The 20,383-nt window shown below is 35.8% G+C and overlaps 1 long non-coding RNA gene and 2 other non-coding genes across 3 annotated transcripts; all 3 read right to left on the reverse strand.

Moving 5' to 3' along the window:
- Window positions 1–5,250: 5,250 nt before the first annotated feature.
- Window positions 5,251–8,300, reverse strand: LOC138874525 (uncharacterized). Its single transcript, XR_011401507.1, has 2 exons — window positions 8,194–8,300; window positions 5,251–5,607 (listed from the first exon to the last, which is right to left on the reverse strand). It is a non-coding gene; the product is annotated as an uncharacterized lncRNA (long non-coding RNA).
- LOC138876697 (small nucleolar RNA snoR74) lies at window positions 7,358–7,491 on the reverse strand. Its single transcript, XR_011402036.1, has one exon. It is a non-coding gene; the product is annotated as a small nucleolar RNA snoR74 (small nucleolar RNA).
- LOC138876674 (small nucleolar RNA R24) lies at window positions 7,539–7,640 on the reverse strand. The gene has a single exon (XR_011402016.1). It is a non-coding gene; the product is annotated as a small nucleolar RNA R24 (small nucleolar RNA).
- Window positions 8,301–20,383: the final 12,083 nt, after the last annotated feature.

A 20,383-nucleotide genomic window follows, 5' to 3' on the forward strand; every position in this document is an offset into this window, starting at 1 on the left:
ATGGTCTTCCAAATTACTTCTACAAGTATGATATAAAAACGTTATATCCATTTTTAAAAATATAAATACGTAATAGACATACCGGGAAAAAACTCACTTCTGCTCATGTCTAACAAGAAGACCATCACGAACCCATTTGTCGTATTCCTAAATGATTAATGTAGGGTGCGGCCCCGTTATTGAATCATCCTCAAATGGGTGTCTTTTTTCAAAAATGGGGGTCAACTTTACTGAAGTACCTGTTGTTCATTGAATTCATGTATAGAGAATTTTAATTATAAAAACCATGGGGAAATATATAATTAGTTTATAAAACACTAACATACGGAGTCGAAGTTAGACTCGTAAGGGAAGAAAACAATTTACTTGGTCGCCGATTCTTATGAGATGGTAATGGGGTTGATGCAACTTTTTTTGCACTGTTGTGTATCACAATTCTAGTTTCTGGAATTTGACTGGGAAGAAACTTGTCGTCCAGCTCAAATTGAGATACATAGTAATCTGTAGATACACCCTCTTGGTCTATATGTGGTGTGTTGCACGACACCTCTGATGTAGTATTCCCCAACACTCTTGACTACACACAAAGAGCATTAACCACTGCATTATGTTAGTCGTATGCATCATTGTTAGAATTATGTTCAGTGAATACATCAGAATACATGTCTTAAGAATACATATGAATACATGTTAGAAGTATGTTCAATAAATCTCCTTAAGAATACATCTGAATACATTTAACTACATTATATATTCTGGGCAGAATGTAAATGCGTCTAACTGGAAGTTATAACATTACTATATAGAGGAAGCTTAAATGAATACAAATATCATGTTGTAATATATATAAATACATTACAACAGAAATATAGATGCATATAGTTATGTATGTACAACATGCGAAGAGCACAATAATTATGTAGAAATAAAGTCAGGAAAATACAAATACATATAGGATTAAGATAATTAAAAATACTGAATTATTCTATATATACTTGTATTTCACAATGTTATAAAATTGTTTTATATATGATTAATCCTAACAAGAGCAAACAGGAGATATAAACATGTACTAAAGAGGTTAAAAATGTTAAACCTTAATATTATCGCCGACTAGTGTATCAATCTGTCTGTGATGTTTTGGAATATCTTGCAAGTTGGCTTCATATGGCATTTCAATACCATCATCACGTCTTCCTGTGGTTTTCTTTCTCTGGTGTAAGCTTTCTTTTTGCTGATTGTGTTGAAGATGGTCAGCAAACATCTTAAAGTTATCATTGATTAATGATCTCAGAGACTTGAACTCGCCCACAACCTTAGCAAGACAGAAATAATTATAAAGGTGCATTTGTACACATACGAATGTTAAGCACTAAATTGTAATGTTTAATGTGATAAAAAACTCACGTATTCTTTGAATGAATTTAGGTCTTTCCTCAAAGAAGATACTTCATCATTTTTTAAATCTGCCAGTTGATTGTGATGCAAAATATTTTGTGCAATTTCAGATACACCAACTGGAGCTGTATTTGAGGGATGAATATTCTGTTCCTTGCGCTTTTTATGGGGCGGTGATGAAGATGGACCAACACTTGCATCATGTTTCTTCTTACACTGGATATCAGGTGTAGGAGAAAAGTCATATGAATCCTCTGCCGACTTGTCTGAGTGAGTAGGAGTAGGATTATTCTCAACAGCAACGTCTACTAGAGGAATCTGAATAACGGCAAGCTCTATATCATTTGGATGGATGTCCTTGTAAATAATCTGAAAAACGAAATACAATCAAAGTCTTACTACAATGGATGTATGCAAATCTGGAATCAAAATGTAATTTGTACTCAAATGAAGGCAGTAGTAATGATTAGTAAATTATATGCAACTATATTCAATTGTATTAATGAAGGCAGCAACAACTGTATTGAAGTTTCAATTAACCAAATATGCAGCAGTACTAATGAAGGCAGCAGCAACTGTATTCAGCTGTATGTAGCAACTGTATGCAACTGTATGCAGCATTAATGATTAGTAAACTAGACACGAGACAAATTATATATTACCATGTTTCCCTTGTCATTGAACATGTTGTTCATCAGATAAGCAAAGTTTGGTTGATTTTCGGTGGTTCTCCAATTGAGTATTCTGGGGACCACGTTATCAACTTGGAGTGCAATTTTGGGATCAACATTTGAACAGCACTCATAAAACCACACTTGCATAGCTAGGGGCATCCCAACTATCCAGTAATACTTCTTCTAAGTATCCATCTTCTTGCCAATAGATTTTGTCAGTGTTTCAAATGCTTTTAAACCCCATGGATATTCAGAATAGCGCCCAATCTCGGCCAAGTCAAAATGTAGCCTTGGTATGGTTGTGTTGTTCTTCTCGGATAAAAAAATAAAGGTGTGTATGAAATACAACAAAGCTATCTTCAAGGCATCACCATCGTTGTCGTGACCCCAATTCTTGTCAGCAAAACATTTAATCAAATGTTTCTTCTTGACAAGATTGGCACCTCCAAAGTAAGTCTCAATAAGCCGGTTAGGAACTTTTTCACTGAACTCAAAATCAGCATCGTTACCAACACATTTGAGTCCAGTCACAAGCGCAAACTCCCTTATTGAGAAACATAATGAAGTACCATTGACGTGTATAGCAAATACATTGTCAGGAGTTCCTTCTAACTGGAAAGCCATGAAGCATCTGAAAAGTTGATGTTGGACTTCACAACGCTTCATTTGAAGGAAATTTCCAAAACAAGTATTACCCAGTTGGTTGTACTGCTTTGGAGTAAGATTTTCTTTTAGCTCAGAGAATATGTCAGTGTTAGTATATACACTGATATGCGGTGCAAATATAGGCTGTCTTTTCATAAACAGCTTAATTCCCTGCATTTAACAAATGTAAAATACATATAAATACAACTGAATACAACACATATTTCATAAATACAACTGACATGAATACATATGAATACAACTAAAGTCAACTTAATACAACATATATTTTCATAGTAAACTGAATACAACACATATGTTATAATACAACTGAATACAACACATATTTCATAATACAACTGACATGAATACATATGAATACAACTGAGTTCAACTGCATACAACACATATTTCATAGTAAAACTGACATGAATACATATGAATACAACTAAATACAGCCTGCAAAAATCAACTGGAGTAAGATATCAGTGATAGGAATATATGTACTAATATAATACATACGCATACAACAAATACATTAGAATACAACTAACATATCTGTATTATTAATTTCTATAAGTACAAAAATACATTGAATATCCTTTTTGAACAGAGAACTCAACCGTTGTATATGTATAAATACGGATGAATATATCAATAATGCAGATGAATATATCATAAAATACCTTTTCTTCAAGTGTATCCGAGCTTTTACTTGCTTCAACCTCCTTCCCCTTGACAGATGAAGCTGGGGAAATATGTTTTTTCCTCTTTTCCGCAATGGGAAGTCTTGTTTCCTTCAATGATTTCTCGACTTGGGTTTCTTTGAAATTGTCATGTCGAGATTTTGTTCTCTTCTCCAATGCCATATTTTTAGCTATACCTGCATCCAATTCCCCTTGAGTGATTTGCAAGGAGAAAGAGGGCCCATCGAAATCGAGAATTTTAGTGGGTATACCTCTAGTAATCAACCTGCTGGGTGTATTCTCAGACATTGTGAGAATATGCTTGGATACTGTTAATTAGAGAAAATTTGGTGAGTAGAGATGTTGAGAATAAGCAAAAATATCGAAAATCAAAAAAATAAATACTTACCACACTAATTATAGAAACAAATGAGTAAAATCTAGATGAGATTAGGGTTTACGCCGAGATTGGGGTAAGGAGGAAGCAGCGGTGTGGGTGAGGAGATTTCTCTGATTTTGAGCGTGGTTTTGAACGTGTATCGAGAAGTTATATGAAAAACATTAACTATGAGAGAGAAAAATCAGAGGATGGAGAGAGAAAAATAAAACATAGCGTATTAAGTGGCTTAAGTGTAGGATATAACCAAAATTAGAAAATTTGCTACAAAACCATAAAAGGTATCTATAGAATATAATTATTTAAATGATATTTATTTTAAATAAATAAGGTGTTAACTTTTGCTACAGGAGATAAAAATTCCTTAAAAAAAAGTCATTACAAGATTAGTCAAAATATACCTTATTCACTAATAGACAACCACTTTTCAATATATGGGCCTTTTGTACAATAAAAGTTTAAAATTTTCCCTTGAACTATGCCAAATTATCCAAATTTGCCTTGAATTTTACGAATTGTGCGGAATTCATTTTTGAGAAATTTTCATAAAACATGCTATCTTTTAGTGGTACTTAGCTATCTATAGATACCATTTGTTATATTACGGATTGTAGATACGTTTTCTGTTGTTATAAGATGTATTAGATGCATTTAAACTATTGTATTCATGAATATATTAGCAAAAATAGGCGTGAATCAGGGAAGTCCAGTTAATCAGTTGTTGTATTCGAGTGTATTCAACTGTATTCATGGCGTGAAACATGGGATTATAGGTGGACAGATTATTGTATTCGGCTGTATTCACAGCATGAAACAGGGGATTACAATGTTTTTAAACGGAAAGTGAATCAATTAACATAATAGACTCCTAATATAACACAACAAACTCTCAATTATAACACACAAATTTTGTATTTCCAGTTATAAAAAAGATTCTCAACCAAAAAATATCCAAAAAACATAGCAATCTTCAGAGAAATTATATAATACATCTGAATACAACAACAACAACAACCCAGTATAATCCCACAAGTGGGGTCTGGGGAGGGTAGTGTGTACGCAGACCTTACCCCTACCTCGAAGGGGTAGAGAGGTTGTTTCCGAAAGGCCCTCGGCTCAAACATCTGAATACATAAATTATATTAATTAAAAAAACATATGAATACATTCATGTCATATAGCGAGACAGTGAATACAATGAAATATATAGAATATGGATACATTGAAATACAATAAAAAAAATATAATGAATAAAATGAAATACATCGAACACAGCGAGATACATTAAATTACAATTAAAAAAAAGACAATAAACACAATGAAATACATGAAAATACAGCGTGATATATTGAAAATGCATTGAAATATATTAACAGAAAATCAAGTTGCTCAGCCTCAAACTCCGTCGTCTTTGTTCAAGAACAAACACTAATTTCCGGTGAATCCGCCGTCGAGAAAAAACCCTAAATCTCACTGTTTTCACGCATTCTGTACATAGTAGTTAACAGATTTAGCCGCTACAAGAACATAGTCATCCGTCGAATCTAATCAAAATATGTCTTCTTGCAAGCCATCCAATAAGGCATCGTCCTTGAGTTCCAAACTGCAATGGGCCTCGGCCCAAACCTAATAGCCCCTAGGGTGGAGTGGAGCGGCCGATGACCTTATGTACACAACCAAAGGTATATGAAGGCATGGCGTAAGTGGAGAGTGTCAAAGTGTCTTGTGAGAGACTTGCTTCTATGCTAGAGAAGACGTAGGTTAGGTTGAAGTCGCAGCTGTTACCACCGCATGTGGGGTTAGGTACCTGAAAAATATATTTAGTAAACTAATGGTAGGTGATGTGGGTGGAATTTTGAGATTAAACATCGTGTTTTCAGGGAATGGAAAAAGAGAATAGCATATATCAAAATAGAGGGGGAAAAAATAGCGTAACTGAATAGCGTATTTAGTGGTTTAGGAATAGGAGGTAACCAAAATTAAATATTTATTATAAACATTAAAAGGTATCTATAGAATATAATTTTTTAAAATAATATTTATTTAAAATAAATAAAATATTAACCTTTGGTAAAAATTCCTTTCATTTTTCTCGGCCAACATCAAACAATTCTCTGTATCCACTATAATAACCGATTCTCTGCACTATCAAAAAATACCACTGAAGATCACCTTTACTGCACCGCCACTTCATCCCCCGTCAATACTCGTAGACAACACACGCAAAACCATCACATTCATTTTTATCACTTTAACCTATCACTATTTTACATCTATTGTAAGACCACCAGCCATAAACGATTGTAATCCCACTTTGATTGCTACAATACTACAGTAACTAATTTAGAAGCTAAATTAGTGTGCTTATGTTTATTTTAGCATTATCAAGTTAATGTGAAGCTGTGACATTACCATTAATGATGATCTAAGAAGGATTGGTGATGAAATTGTGTTTATAGAGTTCCAATATAAGTAGAAATTCAACTTGATGGTGCAATTGATCATTATCTGAGTCCCATTTGGGATTATTTAATGCTGGGATAATTAATCCGAACTTGGGGATATATTACATTTTACTCTAAATGGTAACATAAGTTCATTTAAAATCTGAGAACAATCCTTTCACCAATTTATTAGACATATTGATTCCATTTTTTTGTGATAGATATCATTTAGTGCTTTAAGTACTCTCTTTAGCCTATATAAAATTTGATGTTTGAATGTTTCATGAATATTTTCAAGGGAACGTATATAAGTTGAACCTTACTCTTATTCAACAAAGTGAATTAAACAATTGAACTATCTAGGTTTGTATACCCTATTTTTAAACCATAATCCAACATTCATTACAACTTACAAGCATATAAATAGATTTGATTAAAAATCTGTAATAAAATTTAACTCAAATTGCAATAATTATTCTGTACAATGTACACTAATGATATAATTAATACTCCTTCCAACTTATGTAAACCTTATTTTCTTTTTGATCCATTCAAAAAAGAAGGATACCTTTTCAAATTTGGAAACAATTTAATTAAACTTATAATTCTAACCTTAATGAGAAATTTTTATAACCACACAAATACACTAACCCATTTTTGACTAACTTAAGACCACTAACGGAGGGAGTAATTGCTTTCACCATTATTCCCATTTGTGCTTGATTTTTGATTGCTATTACCAAATTTATTTATATGAGCAAATTAATTCTTATACGAAAATCTTTATTCTTGGCTCATTCTTTATTATTCTCATTACCTACTTATATATTCATAACAGATTTCTTTTTTCTTTCTTTTTAGAGCTATTTTTCTGTTTAACTTTATCACAATAACATATCCTTGAAGAGTGCCTAGGATTAGAAAAATCACATCGCAAAGCCAATTAGTATTTTCTGCAGAAATTTTAATCACACTTGGAATTGGAATTCATAGAAGATTGATATCTCACGCCAGGATGTCAACATTCCTCTAAGACTTCATTACTTCAGGAAAAACTGGAAATTGCTGCACACTATCATCCTAAAATTATTATTCAATGTGTCTAACAGAAAAATATGTATCATCGTTTACTGAACCATTCCATCATGAGGGGTCAAGTGGTTCACCCAATAACAATGCAATTCCGATTTCCCTGACGTTTACGAGAGACCAATTCACAAATAAAGGCAATTGATCCCTGCTTTTATCATCAGGTTTTGTAACTCAGACTAAAAAAATAACAATTTTAATAGATAAAGCTCAGAAGCCAAGCGTAACAAGTGAATTTCATCGAAGATCCAAGCTGATCCAAGCTTAAATTAGATCTTCTTACGTGTTAGCAACTCATCATCGCCAAATAATGGAGGAAAATTAACACAAAAAATTTGGCTACTATTAATTTGAAGGAATGCTTAGCAAAAAGCAGAACACCCTCCAATCGTGATAAGCAGCTTTTTATAGGCACCGTGCAAAAGGTAGTTTTTTATAGAAATAAATAAACCCCCGTTGTCTGAGAAATGCCTGTATCTCCTCCAACAATCTAAATTATATAGAAATTTCTGAATATAAATTTAGTATATACCAAAAAATATTGTGTCATGAGAAAACAATGATTCTCATGGGTCTTCATTTTGGAAATTGGTTTATTTAGGCTTCATGCGGCAGACGGGTTACCATTAACTGGTACTTGCTGCTGACTCTTTTGTGAAGCCATTTTTTTACATTACAATCAAAATCATATAGTAATATCACAAATATAATTCATTTTGCATATATTTAGTTGAAAAAATCAACTGTACGAGCTGATTTTCTTAAACTCTATTCGTCTAGTCACCTAATATTATTCGAAAAATATAAAATTAGGGGAAATACAGAAAGACTAAATAAAGAACAAGAGGAAAACTAGTTACCAACAACATCAAAATCTGAAGACGAGCAAACTTAGCAGATAGGTTGCTCAGGCGGAGCAAAGGAGAAGAAACGGCAGCAGCCAAGTGAAGTGGGGTGGCATTGGTGGACTGGTGCTTATTTCAGATAGGCTTACTACTGTATATATAGCGTTTACAGAGAAAACCCTAATACGGAGAAGGTCTCATAATTGCAATGAAGGACAAAACTTTTGCAAGTCTTGCACATCGATATAGCTGTTATGTGTGGAGTGGTCACGTACGAAAGAAGAAATTGAGCAAATGACCCTGAACTTTTGTAAGTTCGTGAATAAGTCCTCATTTTTACTCGAGTGTTTCATGCGAAGAACTCCTCTTTTCCAAGTTTTGCTAATAAATTGTTTCTGTGGGCTAAAGAGCAATTATATTATCTTAAAATCGAAAAGAATGAATTATGTGCGTAGAAAATTTAAAAGTTATTGCTTGTGGTTGAAATTGAGCGGGTAATGTTTTATTGTGCTTATATTATCTATCCTTAATGATTTATGTTGGTTTGGTTGAGAAAATTTAAAGATAATCATTGTTGGATTTTAGTGAACTTGAAAAATATGATGAAGAAGAAGTAGATCTATTATTTTCGTTTTGGGTTGAATGTAACCAATGAAAAACACAACAACAACGATCCAGTATAATTCTACTAGTGGGGTCTGGGGAGGGTAGTGTGTACGCAGATCTTACCCCTACTCTGGGGTGGAGAGGTTGTTTCCAAATAGACCTTCGGCATCCTTCCCTGCAAAAACTCCTCACTTTACTCTTGGGGTGACTCGAACTCACAACCTCTTGATTGGAAGTGAAGGTTGCTTACCATCAGAGCAACCCCTCTTGTCCTAACCAATGAAAATACTGAAATTGATAATAGAAAGTTGAATATCAACTTTGAAGTATTTGGAGTTTATTTTAATCAATTTTAAATAAAAACATGTTGGTAAAACTTTTATATGTAAAAGTTATGACGATCCGTCCATCACACCTTGTGGCGATCAGTTAGGATTAGTGAACTATTTTTTCAAAGTTATGATAATTTGTACTACAATCATGAGATCAATTAGGACATATGAGTAATGCTGATATCCAATTTTATCCTACTTTTCTTTTGATTAATTTTCTGATGCTCCCTAGTTATTAATAATCTAAGACTCAGTTTCTTAATTATTTATGATTATTATTACAACCATTATTATAATTATAACTATTGGAGTAATTACTACTATTACTATCACTGTTAATACTTTCATTATGACTATTATTGAGTTAATCACTTAGTTTAATATGTATTATTATATATGCTCAAGTATTTTTATTGAGAGACATGGAAGCCGATTTAAGTTAATTTTTTTTATAAAAAAAAAAAAAGACCATGAAAATCTAGCCCAGATGTCACTCTAACCAGTCCATTAGTAATCCACCAGATCTCTTTCAATTGATTTATCCCATTAAGATTAGTCAAAGCCCACTGTTCAATAGCTCAGACCAAGCAATTAGCCATCACCCAAGCCTCGTTTACTGCCTCGTGGAAGGTGAATCCGACTCCTCTTTTACTTATTTAATTCTTTTGCTCAAAGGGTTCTGCTTGTTTAGAAATTCATGTTGTAGGATCTTATTTTTTGTGTATATTTGTCACGACCCGGATTTCTAACCATCGGGAATTGTGATGGCGCATACTCGTGAAAGTTAGGCAAGCCGTGTAATATAGAATCACTAACTCTTTTATTTAGCCTTTTTAATAATTTAAATTAACATGCGATTGGCAATGAAATATTAACGATAAATAAACACATGCGGAAGACTTAATCTGATAACTTAGCCAAAACCAATACGATAGTACCAACATATATCTCTACCCGGAATCCGATGTCACAATATCACAGACCAACTACGAATACTACATACAAATGTCTAGAAAGAAAGGTACAATCTGTCTCTGAAGTAAATGAAAACAGAATACATATAAATATAGAAGAGAACGCGGGGCCTGCAGGACTAACTCGGGATCTCTAACTGGACTGAAGGCAGCCACCCAATGCTACGGTCCAAAACCTGCCGCTCGGGGATCTGCACATAGTGCAGAGTGTAGTATCAGCACAACCGACCCCATGTGCTAGTAAGTGTCTGGCCTAACCCCGACGAAGTAGTGACGAGACTAGGACAAGACTACCAAATAAACATGTGCAGTTATATAATATGCAGCGGAAAATAAAACATGAATAAACAATTAAAGATGGGAGGGGGTACATGCTGCGGGGGAATATCAATACCAACAATAAATTAAGAGGAAAGCATAAGGACAACCTAGAATTTACAGCAAATAATAAGGAACTCGTAACCAATCCACAACCACTTTGTATTATCAATTGTTGCGGCGCACAACCCGATCCCAAAATATAACACCACTGTTGCGGCGTGCAACCCGATCCATATATCACTGTTGCAGCGTGAACCCAATCCAATTATATTATTGTTGCGGCGTGCAACCCAATCGAATTATAGTATTGTTGCGGCTGTCACGCCCCCTTTTTCCCTCTTTGCATCGGAAATTCGGATTTATGACATCTTGGGTATAAGACAACTCATTCCTTTTGAGAACTGGGTTTTGCATTTGAAGAGTCGCCACCTAATGATTTAAGGTGCATTAGGACACCTATAGGGTTCATTTCTAAGTTTGCTTGATAACCAAAGATAGGGTAAGAGCTTGAAATTATCCTAAGAAGAAGGTGTTAGGCATCCCTCAGGATCCACTAGTATGGTTCCCGGCCAGATAGTTTTGTGAATTTGTACAATTAGCAAATAGACAAATATAGGCTCAAATAGTAGGAGATTTAGGTTTAAACACGTAAGAGTTTGAAAGAACAATTAAAGGCGAACTTTGGAAAAATGAGTCACATTTTCACAGATACTTGGGAATATAAAAGGAAAGGAGAGGAGAGGGGAGGGGAGGTCCTGGGTTTATTTATAATATGGATCACATCAATGCGATACCCGGTATGACATTCTTCAGAATAAGGGATACACGTGGTATTAACGCATCGGTCATCATATCCATATCTGCCATTCCCACCCCGTCGAGGTATTAAAGCGCGGATTGATCTCGACCACTATTGCATGCTATTGCCCATCCCACTCCTATCGGTCCCGCAGGAACTTAGGACTACTATTGTTAAAGAGGAGGGATATTAGGCTGACTTTTAGGTTTCAAAAGGTGAAAAATCTAAGGCGACATACAAAAACACATAGGACTGCATATTAGGAGAAACATGTAAACAACTAAAAGGCTCATGTATACCTCCTCAAACAAAGCACATAAATAGCATGACTTAAACACAGTTAGGGTCTGAATTTAAAGTACTAAGGCAAGGAGAATTTTAATTGTTGAGGCAGACCAGTTTATTACATAACTCATATAAGAAGTTCGAATCAGGTCTGCCTGCTGGTTGTAGCAATTACTGATTAACACAAGCGGGTTCAGATTTTATTGGTTGTTATCACCTAAGGGTTGCCTAAGTGTTTGGGTGAGATCCTATAAATATGATACCTATTACTGACTCAGAATGTGGCAAAGCAGTAACAACTCTAAAACAAACGACTTGAGATACTATAGATATGCTTTCTAAACCGCGTTAAATAAAAGAGTAAGGCTGTTTTAAAACTAATTTAGAACAATACGAGTTACGCTGATTTTAAACTAGACTGGTTTCAGATCCTGTAGGCGGGATATCTATTATTGCTAATTTTAATTCCTATAGACATGATATCTAGTCGAACGTGAAATGAAGCAGGCAGTATTTACTTGAAATTCCTATATGTATGATTTCTATAAAGGTACTGATTTTAATGATGTCGGATTGTAACCACTTAGATCCTAAGAACATGGTGTCTAAGTGTGGTAATAAACATGCAGAATTGAAGACAAACCCTATAGGCATGTTATCTAAATGTAGAGTTAGACATGCAGAATTTAAACCAGTCCTATAGACAGGTTCTCTAAATGCAGAAAACAGGTCCTATAGGCATATTCTCTAGATGTAGAACATGCAAAATTTTAAAAAACACATATCTTATAGGCATGATATCTAAATGCAGAGTTAAACGTGCAGAATTTAAAACAACAGATCTTATAGGCATGACATGTAAATGCAGAGTTAAACATGCAGAATTTAAAACAACAGATCTTATAGGCATGATATCTACCTTTAAGCATGCACAATTACCCAACCCTTTTCACTAGCTAGCCCCAATGTTCATTATACATTATTACAAACTGAATGATGAATTACATCAGAAAAGTATAAAAGAAGAAGTTACAACCAGAGGAAGCCCGATTCTTGACTTTCTCTCTGAGTTATGGAATAAACCACCTCAAATGCTATTTGTTCCAAAGGTTTCTCTGACTTGAGTGTGTCAAAGTTCCCTATGGGTCTCAAGGGACCCCGGGCAATGCTTACACCTAAGTTTGCAAAATCAGATAGAGATGAGTGCAGTGTAGAAGGGCCAGCCCTTATGTGTCCAAGTTCAGAGGGAGCTCACGGGTCCCAAGGCAAGGCTCACACAAGAGGGGCAGAACCTAAGTCTAAGAGTATAGTGGAAGTGTAGAAACAGAGATTTAACTGAGTTGAGAATAGTAAGGGGTAAGGGTAGCTTGAAATAGTAGTAGTGAAGCTAACACTACACATAATCAACATTTTTATACAAGGGGTCAGGAGTTTGGGAATTCATTACAGGGAGCATATGACCCTAGGATGGGGTCAGGTTTTGGACATGCACAACAATAGATGGTGCTGGCATGCCCATAAACTAGCCAGAGAATACAACACATAGAGGGTATATGAAGCATATGACCCCAGGGAGGGTCAGGTTTGGGTCATGCACAACAATGTCTAATGCTGACATGCCCTCAAACCAACCAAAGAATATAAACACATAGGGGACATGGGGGTTTGGGATTCATAAGTCATAATAAGTGACTGATAGAGTTCATACATAAGGAACAACATTAATTCAAAAGGGAAAGGGGCAGATTACAGCATGCTTGGTAATGTAACTTGACTAAACATAAGCAGGAAACAGGAAAGAGTGAAGAAAATAGTAAAGAAACATGTTGTTGTTGATGCTGGAAAATTAATTAGAACATACCAGTAAAGAAGCAAATGCAGAAAGAAAAGTAAGCAAATTTCCCACAGCCTAGCCTTGGCTTTGAGCCGGATAGGTAAGGCAACAACACAAGTAGTAACAGAGAAAAGAGAGAGAGTTTTGAGTGAAGTGTATGTTCTGAACTCAAGTGTTTCATATGTTTGAAAGAAAAAAAGGTGCATGATATTTATAGCTTTTGAAAACAGGTGAGGAATAAAGTAATAAGTAAAGTTCTACCACAAACATGGAAACAATCACAAGTCAGAATCAATTAACCGAGTGATTCCCCTTTAATTAAGGAATCGCTGTTTAATGGGTAGTAACGAATTCAAATAAGGAAAGAAATCAGTTTAGAGACAGACTGATTATTTCCATAAAAGAAGTAGTAAAAACATAAATTAAGCAATCGAGTCTAAGTATAGAAATATGTTTATTCTGGAAATAGATTCAACAAGGTAAATGTTACAGTAAAGGGAAAAGAATCAATCAATTTTGAACGGGCGAGTGAAATCAAGGTTCATAAAAGGGAAACTTTAAAAATCAGTCACAAGACCAAGATCAATCAAAGCGGAGGCTTCAGCATATAAATAAAGTAAACAGGGTCATCAGACATGTGAGGCCAAACACATTGGCAAAAGAGATAATCACAAACATGTAGTAGTGGCAGAAATAAGTTAGGGTTCAGTAGTAAAGCAAACATTCGAAACATAGTAATCAAGTAGGTCAAGTCACATTGAATCAACAGGGAAGAAAATAGATTATCAGAAACATGCAAAGGTTTCACAGTAGCAGGTGAGGAAACCCTTTGAGAGGTTAGGGTTTTCGATAAAAGTTGAGTTAGAAAGATAGTAAAAATCAGATAAGTCACATAGAGAAAAGAGAGTTAACACAAGAACTTTCAATCGAGTCGAGTGTTCAGACAACAATTTCAAACCCAAAAGACCTAGGGTTTTCAACAACAAACGAGTTCAAAAGATGGTGAACAGATGAGTCAAGCAAGAACTTAAACAAACATGTACACATTTAACAAACAACTTCAAAACTCGACTAAGGCCCAAAAGAAATTAGGGTCTTAAACATGCTAACTCAGATAGAAGAACAACATGAGCAAAACATAGCAAGATCAGAAACACGTTAAAATCAGAGAAGAGATTTTTGAAATAACTTAAAAGAAAAAACCTAATTAGAAAATATAAAGAGTCGTTTTGAAAGCAAAGTTAAAGAACCTTCGAGAAAAATAAAAATTCATGGTAAGCACATATCTAAGGTAGATCTGAAATAAATCGAAAGATCTTAGAGATTAGGGTTTCATCAAACCTAAAAGAAACGAGAAAGATCTCGAAAGTTAACGATCTAACTAGAAAAGGTCAAGGACCCGCCTCGAAAGGCCATGAATGGCCGAAAAAGGTCGTGGATGGTCGGAGAAAAGTCATGAACACCAGTCGAGCAAGGACTGGACCCAAACTCCTTTGAAGTCTGGTCGTGAAACCATAGAACCAAACACATAGAAGCCATGGAAGGCTGGTACAAGCCTCAAATGACCACGAAAGGCCATGGATCAGGTAGGTGTTAGGGTGGATTAGGGTGTAGCTTGATGGCAACGGCTAGGGTTTGTAGGAGTTTCAGAGAGAGTTGAGAGAGAAGAGGGATTCAAAGGCAGCGATTGGTGAGAAAATGAGGTAGGGTGAATGGGTCGTTTGGGTTAAAAAAGAAAGGGATAATGGGAACCGTTGATCTAAACGATCAACGGCTAGAATTAAAGGGGTTAGGTGGGGAGTCCGGGTTGGGTCATTTAAATGGGTAAAGGGTCAAATTTAAAAGGAATTGGGCCAGGGGAAATTGGGTTCAAATTGGGGTCAATTTGGGCTATAATTGAAATGAAATCTGGCTAGATTCTAAATAGCCATTTTTCCCTATTTATTTTATAAAAATAGCAAATTAATTTCTAGAAATAAATTAAAAGTACTAAAACGATTTATGACATATAATTATCAATTTAAAAAAAATACTGGACTTAATTTTCATAAACGCAATTAAATCCTAAAGGAGGCTAATATTGCAATTATACAATTTAGCCTCTAAAAATACTAATAATTTTGTAAAAATATGTAAAAATTTCCTTAGCTATATTTTAGCATAAATGTAAAAGTACAATAAATAAATCACCAAAAATGATAATTTTGGAAATAATTATTGAGTTTTTATGGATAAAATAGGGAAATAAATTGATTTAAAAACCTTTAAAAAGTAAGAAAAACTAATAAAACATTTGGACCTACTTATATATGCATACATATGCTGTTTTGAAGGTATTTTGCATATTAAATATATATATATATAGAGAAAAATTGGGTATCAACAGCGGCGTGCAAGCCGATCCAATTATAATATTGTTGTGGAGTGCAACCCGATCCACATATACAGTTCAACACCAATCACAACAAGAGTCCCGGCAAGAGATCAATAAAGAAACAACACTATCCCGGTAAGGGAATCGACAGTATAAGTAAATACGTCCCGGCAAGGGAAAATCAGCTATAACCAAACTTGTTCCAACATCTAACTACCTCAACTAGCCCTAATACTCAATCATAAGTAATCTCCACGAGAATAATCATAATCTTTGCTCAACACAGAGAATCAACAACTTAGGCATTCGTAGTATTTATTAAGAACACAACAATTTCACTTTAAGACTCACGGTCATGTTTGGCACCAACGTATAGATACTCGTCGTCATGCCTATACGTCGTACTCAACAAGTAACATGTAGAAAATAGGACACAACTCCTAATCCCTCAAACTAAGGTTAGACCAAACACTTACCTCGAACTTCCACGGCCAATTCAAGCCTCAAACACCACTTTTCCTTTAGAATCTGCCTCCAAACAACTCGTATCTAGTCCAAATTGATTTAACAACATCAATAAATGCTAAAGAATTCACACCCAATGCTCAATTATAGATTTTCTATCATTCTTCCCAAAAAATCAAAAATCGACCCCGGGCTCGCTTGGTCAAAACACGAGGTTCGGACCAAAACCCGATCACCCATTCACCCACGAACCCGAATATATAATTAGTTTCAAAATCCTACCCCAAAACTAGGTCTAAATCCCAATTATGCAAAAAGCCCTAACTCTACCCAAATCCCTAATTTCTACCCTTAAGAACATGATTTGGGCCTAGAAATCTAATGGTGTTAATGGAAATTAAAGAAAATGAGTCTAAGATTACATACCTATGAATTTTTGGTGAAGCTCACTTTCAAAAATAGCCCAATTTGGAGTTTGGAAGAAGAAGTTATGAGGTTTTTGTTAAATCCCATATGTTTTGTTACTGTTTAAATGATTGGGAAAAATTGGTCTCTATGATCGCGAACAAGGGTATGCGATCGCATAGGGTAAGGGGGGCTGGGCATCGCGATCGCGGAGCATGAATTGCGATCGCATAGAGGAAAATGGGTTCCCTTCCCAGGCCTGGTTTAACCCTTTGCGATAGCGGAAGAAACAATGCAATCGCATAGAACAATTGGTGACCTCCCAGAATTTACTCTACGTGATCGTGGAAGGAATATGTGATCGCATAGCACAAAATAGGACCCCCTAAAATTTACACTATGCGATTGCGAACCTTCCTATGCGATCGCATTGCACAAGCATCAGGACACCAGCAAACAACAGTTTTCTACAATTTTTCCTAAGTTCAAAACCTTCCGAGACCTATCCGAAACTCACCCGAGCCCTCGGGTCTCCAAACCAAACATTTACACTAACTCAAAAACATCATATGAACTTATCTGTGCGATTAAATCGCCAAAATAACCTCTTAAACAACGAATTTAGCATAAAAATCTAAGAAAAATCTCAAAACTTTCAAAGTATCAATTTTCACAACTACGGGTCCGAATCACCTCAAACGACTTTCGTTTCTTACCAAATTTTACAGACTTATCTTAAATCACATATAAGACCTGTACCAGGCTCCAGAACCAAAATATGGGTCAGATACCATCAAGTTCTAAACGCATTTTATTTCCAAAACTCATAAATAATTTCAGAAAATAATTTTGTTTACAAAATTCAATTCTCGGGCTTGGGACCTCGAAATTCTATTCTTGGCATACGCCCAAGTTCCATATTTTTTCACGGACCCTCCAAGACCGTCAAATCACGGGTCCGGGTCCGTTTACCCAAAATATTGACCGGAGTCAACTTAAATCCATTTTAAAGTCAATTCATCATTTTTCATAGATTTTCACAAAATTGCTTTCCGGCTACGCGCCCGGACTGTGCACGTAAATCGAGGTGATGCCGACAGAGATTTTTAAGGCCTCAGAATGCAGAATTCATTTTAAACAAGTGGGTCATCACAATATGGATTCATTGTTTCCTATTGCTCAACCTTTATTTACTCTTATTACTTACTGGGTTGGAGTACTCACATTACTCCCTGCACCTCATGTGCAGATTCAGGTATATCGGAACCCGGTAGCGGGTGTTGATAGCTCAGTCGTGGAGTCATCAGAGTTAGCAAGGTGGTTGCATGACGTTTGCAGCACCGCTTCCTTCCCTTCATTGTTGTTACTGTATTTAGTACATTTTTGGACTTTTGTTATATTCAGACCTTGATAGTTGCTCATGACTAGTGACACCCGGATGTCGGGCTGGTATTTTATTCCGCACTATTATTCCAGGATTTTATTATGTAACATTGTTTAATTTAAAGACGTAAAAATGCCCCTTAATGCTTAAAGGGTTAAGGTGAGTGTTGTGTTGGCTGGCCTTGTCTTCACGAGAGGCGCCATCACGACCGGGCTGGTTTGGGGTCGTGACAAGTCGGTATCAGAGCCTAGGTTACATAGGTCTCACGAGTCATGAGCAGGTTTAGTAGAGTCTTGTGGATCGGTACGGAGACGTATGTATTTATCCTCGAGAGGCTGCATAACCTTTAGGAAAACTTCACATTCTTGAATTCTTATCGTGCGTCCTTTGATTCAGCCTGAAATGTAACTCTTTGAATTCCTTCCACGCGTTCGTATGCACGCATGATCGCTCAGTATCAGATGTGCCTTGATGGTTTGTGATTTCCCGATCGAGGGGCGAGGTGTGATCTCTGTAAGTTGATGTTGGGCCAGTCTGAAGGACTTGAGGCCGGATCTTTGCCTATGGCTTGAGCATCGAGGTGCTGATTGTGTGAGCAAGTGTTTTGAACTTATATGTTCGGTATTGTCCCTATTAGTGGAAGTGACGGTTGAGTAACTATGTGATGAGTATGTTAGTACTGCGAGATGTATTCATATGATTTGGAAATGACAAGAAGGGTCTGCTGGAGGATAAAAGAACTATTAGGTGCTTGAATTCCATCTTGATTCGAGGTATAGCCCCGAGTTATAGGCGTGTGAAGAATCTTTTCATGTTTCCCAGTTGTGAGTGAATTAAAAAAAATCATGTTGCGGTATGAGTTCAGACTCAAGAAGACTAAGTGACTGCGTACAATTTATGATGGTGGAAGGTATACATAAATGTTAGTTAAGGCGGAGCAGGTGGGTTATCTCCTGCAAACTGTTCTGGAGTTGTGTGATCATTATGTTGTCCGTTAGAAAATCCCATTTACAAGTGAAATATATATATGAATTTAATTTGGGCCGCTTAAGAGAGTGGGTTTAATTGTTATGAGAGTAAATACGAGATTTGGATATGAAGTAACAGATGGTCTGTGTTCCACGAGCTTTTGAAGGATTGAGTTAATCTCACTATGGTATTATAGCATCAATAAAGCGTATGTGTTATGAGTTATGGTGCGTGTTTGACCTATGGCTTTGAGCCAAGCGGGGGAGTCCGCTATTGAATAGTTGATTGCACGGTTATATGCTCTAATGGTCCCAGTTCGAGGCGCATTTGTGAATCAGTTATGGCTCGAGTAAAGGAAATTTCAATAAAGGCTATGTTATGCTTTATGGGTATACGAGAATCGGGGAATGACTTGAGTTGTGGTTGGTAAGGAATGCCCGGTGCATAGGGCAAGAAGTTGCTTGGTTATATTGGAATGAGGTCACATTCTGCAGTGTTGGAGTGCTAATGAAGCACAGGTTGTTCGGTTCGTTTAATCAATCTAACTACGGTTTGAGTAGTGTGGATGACTCTAGAGAATGGTCCTATTGTGTTCAAAACTCTACATGCAATAATTGGAGGCTTCTAAGTTATACTTATGGATAGAAACTGAGTTTTCAGTGGAAGATGGCAAGACTTGTGGTATTTTCTATATTAATTATGGAATTCTATATATCAGTATCGGGAAGGTGAAGGTAATGGCTTTGGGGAACACTTAAAGAGTATTCAACGGCTTAGGAGCCTTAGACGGTGTAGTTTTATGCTTGGGTTTCGTGTGATAAACCTAGGTTGAGGAAATTGTGGTGCTACAGCAAGAAGGAATATCAAGTTGAAGATGAATCAGAAGGAATTTAGATAGATATGACATCTTGATAGTAGACCAAATCGGTATGGTAAGGATATGATTAATTCCTTGTGTGTGTTCGAGGTAATGAGTTCCTACAGCTATTTTGCAACAATGCTCTTGGGTTTTGATGGCTTGCTTGGCTTGGTCTAGTTAGAAGGATTCAGTCCTGGCAGTTGAATTTGTGCAAATGGAATTGGGAGAGTTCTTATTGATTTCTACCGCGGTTGGAGAGGTGCAATTTCTCTGAGTGTGAGAAACATAGTATATGTAATGATTTTTCTTCTAGATGGGATCAATAGAAGTTCTTGGCTAGATGAGTTGCAGTTCAGTTCTGAAAGGAAGTTCATAAAACTCTTAGGCAACGGGTAGCCTCAGATGATTAAGGAAATGGTACTGCTAATTGGAAATGATTTGACGAGAGTCTATGTTTTAGTAAGAGGGCAATGTTATTAAGTTGATAGCACTTCGATAGTATTGTGTCACCTTCTTTTTAGATCGACTGGTGATATTCGGGTTTGTTTGGTGGCACAGGGAAATTTTAGAGTATCTATAGTGGAATGATTGGGTGTTA

This window comes from Nicotiana sylvestris, chromosome 8, assembly GCF_000393655.2.
Source record: "Nicotiana sylvestris chromosome 8, ASM39365v2, whole genome shotgun sequence".
In the NCBI taxonomy this organism is placed as follows: domain Eukaryota; kingdom Viridiplantae; phylum Streptophyta; class Magnoliopsida; order Solanales; family Solanaceae; genus Nicotiana; species Nicotiana sylvestris.